The sequence below is a fragment of the Nicotiana sylvestris genome, chromosome 5 (assembly GCF_000393655.2).
Source record: "Nicotiana sylvestris chromosome 5, ASM39365v2, whole genome shotgun sequence".
Classification (NCBI taxonomy): Eukaryota; Viridiplantae; Streptophyta; class Magnoliopsida; order Solanales; family Solanaceae; genus Nicotiana; species Nicotiana sylvestris.
Genome location: NC_091061.1, coordinates 47,342,487 through 47,355,583, shown reverse-complemented (window position 1 = coordinate 47,355,583; position 13,097 = coordinate 47,342,487).

Genomic DNA, 13,097 nt, shown 5'->3' with positions numbered 1-13,097 from the left:
TATACTGGTGGGCGACCTAGAACTTAAAATGTATTCCCGCATTATACTGGTGGGCGACCTAGAACTTAAAATGTATTCCCGCATTATACTGGTGGGCGACCTAGAACTTAAAATGTATTCCCGCATTATACTGGTGGGCGACCTAGAACTTAAAATGTATTCCCGCATTATACTGGTGAGCGACCTAGAACTTAAAATGTATTCCCGCATTATACTGGTGGGCGACCTAGAACTTAAAAGTATTCCCGCATTATACTGGTGGGCGACCTAGAACTTAAAATGTATTCCCGCATTATACTGGTGGGCGACCTAGAACTTAAAATGTATTCCCGCATTATACTGGTGGGCGACCTAGAACTTAAAATGTATTCCCGCATTATACTGGTGGGCGACCTAGAACTTAAAAGTATTCCCGCATTATACTGGTGGGCGACCTAGAACTTAAAATGTATTCCCGCATTATACTGGTGGGCGACCTAGAACTTAAAATGTATTCCCGCATTATACTGGTGGGCGACCTAGAACTTAAAATGTATTCCCGCATTATACTGGTGGGCGACCTAGAACTTAAAATGTATTCCCGCATTATACTGGTGGGCGACCTAGAACTTAAAAGTATTCCCGCATTATACTGGTGGGCGACCTAGAACTTAAAATGTATTCCCGCATTATACTTCTCCGTTTTTTCGAGAAAATTTTCGACAATCGGCAGAAAATTTTCTGCCCCGGTTTTTGGTGACTTCCATGGCGTTGCATCTTGCTGCCCTCATCAATCCTCTGTTCCCCTGCAACAGACAAAAGGATTTGGTCAGTTTTAATCGTGGTGGTAGAGGGTGCCTTTCTGGCGAGCAATTTTTCTCTCTTCCTCTTTTCTTGCTCTTTGTCCCCATAATTGGTTGGCGGGCAAAGTTGCCTGTTGGGGGTCTCTAGCCTGCTGGGGATTGGTTTTCAATTTATCCCCTTTTCTGCTTTCTCTTTAAACACATGATGTGGGAGTCTGCTTCTAACTCCCGAAACCACTCCCTTTTGGAGCTTACTTCTTCCAAAATTTCCGGGCACAATCACTGCATTGCCTGGGACCGGCCCTTAAGACTGTTTGTATTATCCTGCATTGGGATGAATTCCCCTTCGGTTTCTGGTAGTAAGCTTTGAAAAATCCTTTCAAGACACATTTTAGGAAAAGAAATAAAGATATGGAAAAGAGAAAAACTTTCTGAACCAATATTTTGTGGGAGGAGACAATCCAAAGAACTTATCTGGAGGACACAACTGGTCCCCGTGATCATGGCGTGCACCATAGATTCCGACCCAGTCTATTTGTATCAATTGATCTGCTCGATGGTTTGACTTGCTGGGGATGATAAAGGAGTGTTCATTTCGTTTCGAATGTGGTAGCTTTGCTGATCTGTCTTGTCGCCTCATAGTGCCCTTCGAGGGGTTTTCACTAATGAGACTCTCTCTTTTCTCTCATCTCCCGGCGCCTTATGGTGCCTGTGAAGGTTTTCACCAATAAGACTCTCTCATTTCATATCCCTCATCTTACATCGCCTCTCGGTGCCTGTGAAGGTTTTCACCGATAAGACTCTCTCATTTTATTTCTTTCGAGGATCCGGGGTGTTGTAGATACGACCCTCTCTTCCGGGGATTCTTTTGACTATCAACTCATTCCCAGTCTTACGATCCTCTTCTTTGCTGGGGATCAGTGTATTATTCTCGGCCTTATTTGCCGGATTTGGCATCTCTCGAACATTGATCGGGAGGTCTTTTGGATGTTGATGTTGGTTTTGGTGTGGGATTGAAGAAAGGCTACAAAAATGAAAACAATTTGAAGGGTGATGTGCTACAACTTTTGGAATCAAACCTTTGTTGGAACTTAAAACATAACCTCTGCCCCAGTTTTCTTGCTTGGGGAATTTATTTTTTATGCTTATGTTGAGCTATGTGCGTTACGCACATTGTGCCTATTATGCACACTATGTACATTATGCATCCTATATTTGCTATGATGCATACTATGACCGAGCCGTGAGGCGCCTACGTATCCTCTTTGAGGAATCAGGTCAAACGTAGTTCCCACGGTTTTGTATTTCTTGTGATTTTATCTTCTTCTTTTTTTCTTTTCCTTTTCTTCTTTTTTCTTTTCTTTTCTTTTCTCTTTTTTTTCATGTCTTTTCCATTAGTGACTCCAAAAGAGGGGTATGAAAGAATAACTTAAGGCTCAAAAGGGGGAAGCAAGGGTTAAACAGTGTTTGGGTAGAAGAAAGAATTGCCTCCGTCATCTCATCATTCAACAAATGCCAAATACAAACAAATAGACCAAAAATAGCCATAATTAAAGAAGTTACGCATAATATCTCTTGACTGCATCTGAATTGATAGCCCTGTCGATACATCTACCTTCGACATCTGTTAAACACAAAGCACCGTTGGACAATACTCTGGTCACGATATAAGGCCCTTGCCAATTTGGGGCGAATTTGCCTTTTGCCTCGACCTGATGCGGGAGGATCTTCTTTAATACCAACTGCCCTACTTCAAATTTCCTAGGGCGCACCTTCTTATTATACGCTCTTGCCATTCTCTTCTGGTACAGCTGACCATGGCACACTGCTGCCAATCTTTTCTCATCTATCAGGCTTAACTGTTCCAATCGAGCTTTGACCCATTCATCGTCATCAATCCCGGCTTCAGCGACAATTCGGAGGGACGGAATTTCGACCTCTGCTGGTATCACGGCCTCAGTTCCATACACCAACAAATAAGGAGTTGTGCCTATGGAAGTCCGGACGGTAGTGCGGTAACCCAACAAGGCAAAGGGTAATTTCTCGTGCCATTGTCTGGACCCTTCCACCATTTTTCGCAGTATCTTCTTGATATTCTTATTGGCTGCTTCGACTGCTCCATTTGCCTTAGGACGATATGGGGTGGAATTGCGGTGTGTAATCTTGAATTGTTGGCATACCTCTCTCATCAAGCTGCTATTAAGATTCGCACCGTTATCCGTGATGATCACTTTTGGGATCCCAAATCTGCAGATGATATGGGAGTGAACAAAGTCCACCACTGCCTTCTTGGTTACTGATTTGAAGGTTTTAGCCTCAACCCATTTGGTGAAGTAATCAATGGTCACTAGAATGAACCTATGACCGTTGGACGCTGCTGGCTCGATGGGCCCAATGACATCCATGCCCCATGCTACAAACGGCCAGGGTGCTGACATCGTATGTAACTCTGTTGGCGGAGAATGAATCAAGTCTCCATGTATCTGGCACTGATGGCATTTCCTCACGAAAGTGATACAGTCGTGTTCCATGGTGAGCCAATAACACCCTGTTCGAAGGATTTTTCTTGCCAATACATATCCACTCATGTGTGGCCCACAAACTCCAGCATGTACTTCTGCCATAACCGTTGTTGCCTGCCTGGCATCTATGCATCTCAACAATCCCAGATCCGGGGTTCTTTTGTACAATATTCCCCCACTGAGGAAGAAACCATTCGACAACCGCCGGAGGGCTCTTTTTGGTCTCCAGAGGCATGTTCTGGATATATCCCCATCCTGAGGTATTCCTTGATATCATGAAACCAGGGTTCACCATCTGCTTCTTCTTCTATGGCATTGCAGTAGGCGTGCTGATCACGGACCTGGATGTGTAGAGGATCAACATACATTTTGTCAGGGTGGTGCAGCATTGATGCCAAGGTGGCCAAGGCATCCGCAACCTCATTGTGAACTCTCGGGATGTGTTTGAACTTCACCGATCGAAATTGCTTGCTCAGATCATGCAAGCATTGTCGGTATGGTATGAGCTTTAGATCTCGTGTTTCCCATTCACCCTGAATTTGATGTACCAAGAGGTCCGAGTCTCCCAAGACCAAGACGTCTTGGACATCCATGTCAGCAGCCAAGCGCAGACCCAGAATGCAAGCCTCATATTCGGCCATATTGTTGGTGCAATAGAAGCGTAGTTGAGCCGTAACAGGATAATGCCGTCCTGTTTCAGAAATGAGTACTGCTCCTATTCCAACCCCTTTTGCGTTTGCAGCTCCATCGAAGAAAAGCTTCCAACCCGGTTCCTCAGGTAATTCCAAATCAGTCGTGTGCATCACCTCTTCGTCAGGAAAATACGTTCTTAAGGGCTCGTATTTTTCATCAACAGGATTCTCTACCAAATGGTCTGCCAGTGCCTGGGCTTTCATGGCCGTCCTCGTTACGTAGATGATATCAAATTCTGTGAGCAGAATTTGCCACTTTGCCAACCTTCCCGTGGGCATAGGTTTCTGAAAGATGTACTTCAATGGGTCCAAACGGGATATGAGATAAGTGGTATATGAAGACAGGTAGTGCTTCAACTTCTGAGCTACCCAAGTTAGGGCACAACATGTTTTCTTGAGTTGGGTGTACTTGACCTCATGTACTGTGAATTTCTTGCTAAGATAGTAGACGGCCTGCTCCTTCCTTCCTGTGTCATCATGTTGCCCCAATACACAACCAAATGAATTTTCCAAGACCGTCAGGTAAAGAATTAGGGGCTTCCCGGGCTTAGGCGGGACCAATACGGGTGGATTAGACAGATACCCTTTGATTTGGTCGAAAGCCTCCTGACACTCTGCCGTCCAACCTACCGCAGCATCCTTTCTCAGCAGCCGAAATATGGGCTCACAAGTTGCTGTGAGTTGAGCGATGAACCTGCTGATGTAATTGAGTCTACCCAGCAAACTCATTACCTCTGTTTTGTTCCTTGGCGGTGGCAAATCTCGGATGGATTCAATTTTGGATGGGTCTAACTCAATCCCCCGTCGACTGACGATGAATCCTAGCAACTTTCCTGATGGAACCCCGAATGCGCATTTGGCCGGGTTAAGCTTGATATCATACCTCCGGAGTCTTTGGAAAAATCTCCTTAGGTCTGCCACATGGTCCTCCTGACGCCAAGATTTGATGATCACATCATCGACGTACACCTCTATTTCTTTGTGTATCATGTCATGAAACACAGCAGTCATTGCTCGCATGTACGTCGCCCCGGCGTTCTTTAACCCGAACGGCATTACCCGATAGCAGTAGGTTCCCCATGGCGTAATAAACGCTGTCTTCTCAGCATCCTCTTCGTCCATTAGGATCTGATGATAACCTGCATAGCAATCCACAAAGGATCCGATCTCGCGCCCTGCGCAATTGTCGATCAAGATATGAATGTTGGGTAGCGGAAAATTGTCCTTGGGACTTGCTTTGTTGAGGTTGCGGTAGTCAACGCACACCCTGATTTTTCCATCCTTCTTTGGGACTGGTACCACATTGGCCAACCACTCGGGATACCGAGTGACCCGAATGACCTTCGATTGCAATTGCTTAATCACTTCTTCTTTGATCTTCACGCTCATTTCTGTTTTAAATTTCCTTAGTTTTTGCTTGACCGGAGGATATGCCGGGTCAGTGGGCAATTTGTGAACCACTAAATTGGTGCTTAGTCCAGGCATATCATCATATGACCAGGCAAAAATATCTTTGAATTCCCTGAGAGTTTTGATCAATTCCGTTCTGACATTCGGCTCAATGTGGATGCTAATTTTGGTCTCTTGGACGTTATCAGCGTCTCCTAGATTCACAGCCTCGGTGTCATTTAAGTTAGGCTTGGGTTTCTCTTCAAATTGGCACAGTTCTCTGTTTATTTCTTCGAAGGCTTCACCTTCGTCACATTCAGATTCATCGTCACAAACGACCTTTTGCATCATTGAGTCGGTTTCAGATTGATTTATTAGACTAGGTCGAAGATCCGCTGTGCACGCCATGTCATTAGAACCAGTAAAAAGAGAACTGTTCATAAAGAAAAAGAACAAAACAAAAATTAAAATGAGACAAAAGAAAAGAACTTTATTAAATTTGCAGGATAAAAAGGGTTCACACTTTTACAAAACGAAAGTAAAATTGGGATTACACCCTTGAATAATCCGATCAAACAAACAAACAAACAAAACATTAATCAAAGCCTACTACCAAGACTCCCCTCGGACAGGAAGAGGAGTAACCGTCCAATTGTTGGTCTTGGCCTCAGGCCCCACAAATTGTATCTCTGCTCTGCTGGAACCTTCTCCAGCTTCCACCATACTGACATCCGCGAATAGCCTCTCAAAACTCTGATTCAGGTCTTCATTTATACCGATCAAAGGTCCTCGAATCTTTGGGATCGTTGATCCCTTGGCACTTGCTTTAACAAAAGACCTTGAGAGGCGTGGCACTGGTTTAGGCAGAAACCAGACCCTCTTCCTCATTTTTCGCGCTTGCTTTCTGTCTGCTGCGGTTGGTTTGAACCCCAACCCGAAAGTTTCCAGATTCTTAGGAAGGGAGACAGGTTGGACTATCCCTTGCAGTTCAACTCCCAAGCCTCTTCCCGGCACAAATCCATTGCCCAGCATTTCTGAGACCATCATGACCGTTGCGGCAGCTACCCTAGGGTGTGGGATGATTTCTCCTTCAGAAATTTTGTTGGCCGACCCTGTATTGAAAATCTGGTAGACCCAAGGACCTTTGTCATCAGTGGTCTCTATGAAAGGCACAATGGTTCCACCCATGGTGCATGTTGTATCCTCGCCGTGCAACACGACCTCTTGTCTTTCCCACTCGAACTTCACTGTCTGATGTAGGGTGGAAGGCACCGCTTTAGCTGCATGAATCCAGGGTCGTCCTAACAGCAAGTTGTAAGATACCGTGGCGTCCAACACCTGGAATTCCATGGTAAACAGGACCGGACCAATGGTCAATTCAAGTACAACATCCCCCACAGTGGCGGTTCCGTTTCCGTCAAACCCCCGGACACAGATGCTATTCTCCCGGATTCTTCCACGGTCAATCTTTAACTGGTCCAGGGTGGATAATGGACAAATATTGGCGCTTGAGCCGTTATCCACCAATACTCGAGTTACCACCGAGTCTTCACATTTGACAGCTAGGTATAGAGCTTTGTTATGCTCCGTACCTTCCACCGGCAGGTCATCATCTGAGAATGTTACCCTGTTCACCTCGAAAATCTTGCTGGCAATGGTTTCCAGGTGGTTTACAGAAATCTCACTGGGTACATGGGCCTCGTTCAATATCTTTAACAGGGCCCGGCGATGTTCCTCGGAATGGAGGAGTAATGACAATAGTGAGATCTGGGCCGGTGTTTTTCTCAGCTGCTCAACCACAGAATAGTCTTGTACCTTCATCTTCCTCAGGAATTCTTCAGCCTCTTCTTCAGACACTGGCTTCTTGGTTGCCACTGGGTTGGTTTTTCTTAGCTCCACCGGAGCAAAACATCGACCTGATCGAGTCAGCCCTTGCGCTTCACAACTGACTTCTTCCACCTGTTTTCCTTGATACGTCACCACTGCCTTTTCATATTTCCAAGGCACAGCCTTGCTGTCAATCATCGGTAGTTGGACCACAGGCTTTATGGTCACCCGTTCTCTACATACCCCTTTCAACACGGCTGCCGGTGTGGGCAGGATCCCTGGTATTACCAACTTGCTTGGCTCGGGTTTGCTTGCTATGACGGACGGGCTCTTCCCCAATATCACTACCGGCTTGACGCCTTCACCCTGCGACTGTACACTCGTTCCTCCACTGGTTAAGACTTCTTTCGGGGCGGCTTGGATCATCATCACTGTTTGTGAGGGTTTTCTTAATTCTCCTCCCTCACACACCAACTCAATCATGTGAGTTTCGTGGTGCGCTGGCAGTGGGTTTTGGTTGATGTTAGGGGCCTCCGGTGTCTGGACCTCGATCTTATTGGTGTCAATAAGATCCTGTATGGCATGCCTTAACTTCCAACACTTCTCGGTATCGTGCCCGAGCATCCCTGAACAGTATTCACAACTGATTGAACGATCCAAATTCTGAGGCGGGGGATTTGGTTCCCGAGTATGGACAGGACTAACCAAACCCAATTGCCGCAGCTTGTGGAACACAGCGGTGTAGGTTTCTCCCAGTTCTGTGAAGGTTCTTTGCTTCCGCAACCTGTCGTTCCTAGCATCTGGATTTCCCCGGAAACCTGCCCCTGAAGGGTTTCTATATGCCCTTGGCGGAGGGTAGGTGTTTTGTGGTGGTGCATATATGTTCTGGGGAGCCGGTGCGCGCCATTGTGGGCGAACCGGAGGCTGAGTGTATACCTGGGCTTGGTGTACGGAACAATGTGGTTCTCGAGGTGGATAGAAATTTTGTGGTGGGTTGTATGGGTAGTTTGACCTGTGAGGCCTGGGTTGGTTGTAGTGCGGCCTGCCAGCCCTGGACCAACTGCCTGCCTCGATCGTGGCAACCTCTTCTTTCTTTCTTCTCAGCGCACCTCCCGTGCCGCTTTGAATAGCCTGGGTTGTGGCCTTAAGCGCCGAATAGTTCAAGATCTTGTCCGACCTCAAACCTTCTTCTATCATGACCCCTATCTTGACCACCTCGTTGAAAGATTTTCCAACCGTTGTCACCAAGTGACCAAAGTAGGTTGGATCCAATGTCTGCAAAAAATAGTCCACCATCTCTCCCTCTCTCATGGGAGGATCGACTCTAGCTGCTTGTTCTCTCCAGCGGAACCCGAACTCGCGAAAACTTTCCCCGGGTTTCTTCCCAGTTCTCAATAACGTGAGACGGTCAGGGACTATCTCCAGATTGTATTGGAAATGACCTGCAAAAGCCTGCGCCAGGTCATCCCACGTGTACCACCTGCTGAAATCCTGCCTGGTATACCATTCCAGTGCAGATCCGCTCAGACTTTGGCCGAAATAAGCTATCAAAAGCTCATCCTTGCCTCCTGCCCCTCTCATTTTGCTACAGAATCCCCGCAAATGTGCCATGGGATCACCGTGCCCTTCATATAAATCAAACTTGGGCATCTTGAACCCAGCCGGGAGTTGGACATCTGGGAAAGGGCACAGATCTTTGTATGCCACGCTGACTTGATTGCCCAGCCCGTGTAAGTTCCTGAAGGATTGCTCCAGGCTTTTGAACTTTCTCAACACTTCATCCTGTTCAGGGGCCTTAACCGGCTTCTCAACCTCTGCCGGTACTTCCAAATGGGGATTGTAAGCCTGTGGTTCGGGTGCATGGAATGTAGGCTCAGGGGGATAGTATTGTGTATCGTGAGCCTGAAACAATGGCTCACTGGTCGTTCGCTGCAAAGGGGCTGATGCAGGTCCCACAAAAATGGGAATATTGGGTGTTGGGAGAGGTTGATGGGGTGGTGGAGCTTGGGAATCATGAGGGCTTCTTTCTTGATGATAGAGGGGATTTGGGCGGCTTGTGGAAGGGCCAGAGTGAGGGTACTCCGGCATGTGTCCCAGTGTTTCAGGACTCTTTTGTGTTTTGGCTAGGGCTAGTTGCATTGCATTCATTTCTAGTCCCATCCTTTCAATCTTTTCCATCGCTTCTTTTAACAACTGGCTCATCGGCCTTTCTTCTTCATTGCTATTCTCCGAAGTAGTCATGCTTGATGCTATCGGTCCTTTGGATCTGGTTTGGTATGAATGTGTTGCCAGAATTCTTTAACAACTAACTGTCTGGTATCAGACAACAACAAACTTTGTTAGTGTTAGAGCTTAACAGATTTGATCATAACACATAGAGGATGCAATGCACCTAGGCAGTTAACCGTTTCTACATGCTTTGCTTCAAACAACATGCGTCATCCCGGTTTGCTCATTCGTCTCTTTAAAGTATTTTGCGAAACCCTGCGTTTTATTTTATTTACATTTTCTTTTCTTTATTTATTAAAAGCGGTCGAATCTTATGGGGATTGCCTACGTATCACGTCCCCGCGTGAATCAGACCAGGCGTAGTTCTGCCTCAAAGTAAAGACACATAGAAATTCTTCCGGAGTCACTTAATTTCATTATCAAAATTTGCTATTACACATTACTTCAAACAAAATAGCAATAGTACAGACTCCAGGGTTTTAAACTTGGTTTGAGGAAAAGAAAACAACATATGGGGAAACAACAAACAAAACGACCAGGACTCGGTCAACTAATTTTCCAACTTAGGGACCCACGAGGCATCTTTCGGCCCTTTCGCGGCCCTAGGTGTAAGGCCTCTTTGCAAGCTCTTCAACTCGTTCATAATCCGGTGGACGCAGCCCATGATGGAAGCAATGAGGGTTTCCCGAGGTGTTTGCTCGCATGCCAAACATTTTAGGTAGATGTAATGCCCGATTTCGTCAATTCTTGCTCGAATGTTGTCCCTTTCTGCGAACAATTGCCTTATCTGTCGGCTTTTCAATCCTAGCGTTTGTGCATTGGTGGCGAGCTGATCCTGGAACATATCCATTTGCCTTTCCATCCTTGTCATTGCATTGTAATAGCATCTTCGGTCGGCTTGGGCATCTTGTGTTTGCTTGAAGATCCGCTCTTGCAGAGCAGCATTTGTTTCCTTTGCTGCTTTGACGCTCAGTTCACAATTCCTCATGACTTGCTGTAGGCGCTTCCTCCGGACCATTGTACCTTCTGCCCATTTGGCCCTCATCCTTGCTATGCAAGCCTCTGATTGGTCTAATTCTTCTTGGCTCTGGATGACCTGATTTCTCAAACTGGTTATCAATCTTTCGTCGGAGCAGCGCTTCTGTCGGTCGATGTTATTCTTACTGGCTTGACGAAGGCGGGCCCTCAGGGTTTGGTTCTCTTGGGCTAGCTTATCTTTTTCAGCCTGCTCTTGGCCGACTTGCACGTTGTTTTCGAATACAATCCTTTCAACTTGTCGCTTCAGCTTCCTAATTTCAACCAGGTAACCTTCCTCTTTTGCGAGCCAGTCCCATTGTCCTTGCGATGACTCAACAAAATTTCGGAGGTGAGGCCGTTTGGTTGGCCGTTTCACGATGTTCTTCTTGTTCTGCCAAGTGAGATAGGCCGGCGAGACTTCACCCCTAGACACATCTTTTACCCGGGTATTTGCCGTCAAGTACTGGCATTCACTCCATATGCAACGAACTGTCTTTTCAGGAAATTGGCCGTCACTGCTGACCTCGACTGCATAAGTGCTGAGATCTTCGTCCGGGTGTGGTACTTGACATCTTCCCAACTGTCTCATTACCCTGTAAGGGGCATAAGGTTGAATACCCCTGAGTCCCATCAAGAGGAAGTGAGGACCAGTGGCGGGCATGTATATGATTTCTTCCACAGAAAGCCAACCCAAAGTCCAGTTTACTTGGTCTGCGGTGATGATCCGGAGATAGGATATCCATTCTTCAAACCCTCCCGGTGATCGAAAACCTGAAACCCTTAGGCTATAACCCTCGATGCAGCCCCCATTTGTAGACATGTAGTGCATATACTGAGGATGGTGACACAAGTGTTCGATCATCCACATCTGTAACAACAAGTTGCACCCTTCGAAGAAGTCTGCTCCAGCTTTACAAGCTGTGAGGGCTCGGTATATTTCTGACATTATCATGGGAGCAAGGATGCTTTTATCGTTGGTAATCAGGATTTTGACGATTCCAGCCACCTTTAGATCGATATTTCTATCTTTTCGGGGAAACACCACAAGGCCCAAAAATGCCACCATAAAAGCGAACCGCCTATGCTCATTCCATTTTACCAGATTTCCCCTGCTACAAATACCACTTTCTGGATCATTAAATCCTCCCTTGCTCCCGTACCTCTGGTATATGAATTGTAGGGTAGAAAAACCTCTATCCAGTTCAGCGTATGGGACTCCTTTGCTTATCTTCAACAGATCCATGAATTTGTGTGGATTCACAGCCCTAGGAGCGATCAGGTATTTGTGTCTCAAACCTTCAGTGACGTCCATGTAACTCGCCATTTCTTCTAAGGTTGGGGTGAGTTCAAAATCTGAGAAACGGAACACGTTGTGGGCCGGATCCCAAAATGTAACCAAAGCCTTTATGATGTCGCACCGAGGCCTGACTTTCAACAAATCAACCAAACCTCCCAGGTGTAGTTTGACCTTGTCTTGCTCTGACCTTTCCAAATCCTCCCACCATAATCGCACTTCCAGGGGGATTTTGCTTCTAACTGTTACCGGCAAACTTGGACTCATGCTCATTCTGCATGAGCATTGGGGTGATTAAGCAAAGATCCAAACTCATTAGACTCAAAGACACAAATTGACACACTATTTTTCTAGAGAAACGAAATTTTTGTTGTTTCTGAAAACTACGATGTTACCTTAAAACTTTCGTTATTTGGATTGTACCTATATTTTGAAAAACAGGTTGAGCCCGATGGGGGTTGCCTATGTATCTTGCACCCGGCGAGAATCGAACTGACGTAGTTCAGGCATAAGCCGAAATTTGGAGACACACTATTTTTCTCTTAGAAATGAATCAAAGACCCTTACTAAAACAAATTAATAAGACACCCATTTTCTTTTCTTTTTTTTTTTTTTTCAAATTTCTGGGTATTGATCTTTCAAAAATAATTATCTCCTTATCCGTTATTCCGAAATCGGTCAGCATGCAAGCCTTGAAACAAGTAAATGCATAAAGCAAGCAGGATGCAGCAGGATGGTCTTTTCATATCAGGTTGCTAGTCCTAGACGGACCCAACCCCTGTGTTGAGTCCCCTAAGTCAAATGCACATGATGCAAATAAACGTTCCTACTAGGGATCCTGGCATGTGGCTTTGTTATACTAAGTTCAGAACCTGGGTGTTTGTTCTAGACCTGGCTTACCCGAGCGGACAACTCGAGCCGAGGATGGGAGCTGTGTACCGGTAACCAAAAGGCCATCCGATTTTGCAACTCCTCCGAATCCTCGTTCTATTTTGGCATATGACACTAACAGAAAGAAGCCACGACCAGCGTGCGCTCCTCAAGAGAGAAGAGAAGGGTTTCGGCACAGTTTATATATACAGTCCAAATAATATCAAGGCGGTAAAAGCAACATTTAGCACATTAGGCTCAAAACATGTAATAAAATCAGATAATAAATAAAGCCAAATAATAACAATTATTCTAAGCTCGAATTCTTAACCCTGAACCAGTGGTTCTGGGTTTGAATCCCCAGCAGAGTCGCCAGAGCTGTCACACCTCCTTTTTCCGCGCCCGCAGGGGCGCGAGGGAGTTTTTTCCAATTAAAGGACAATCGAAACGGGATTTGTTTATTTATTTCAGAGTC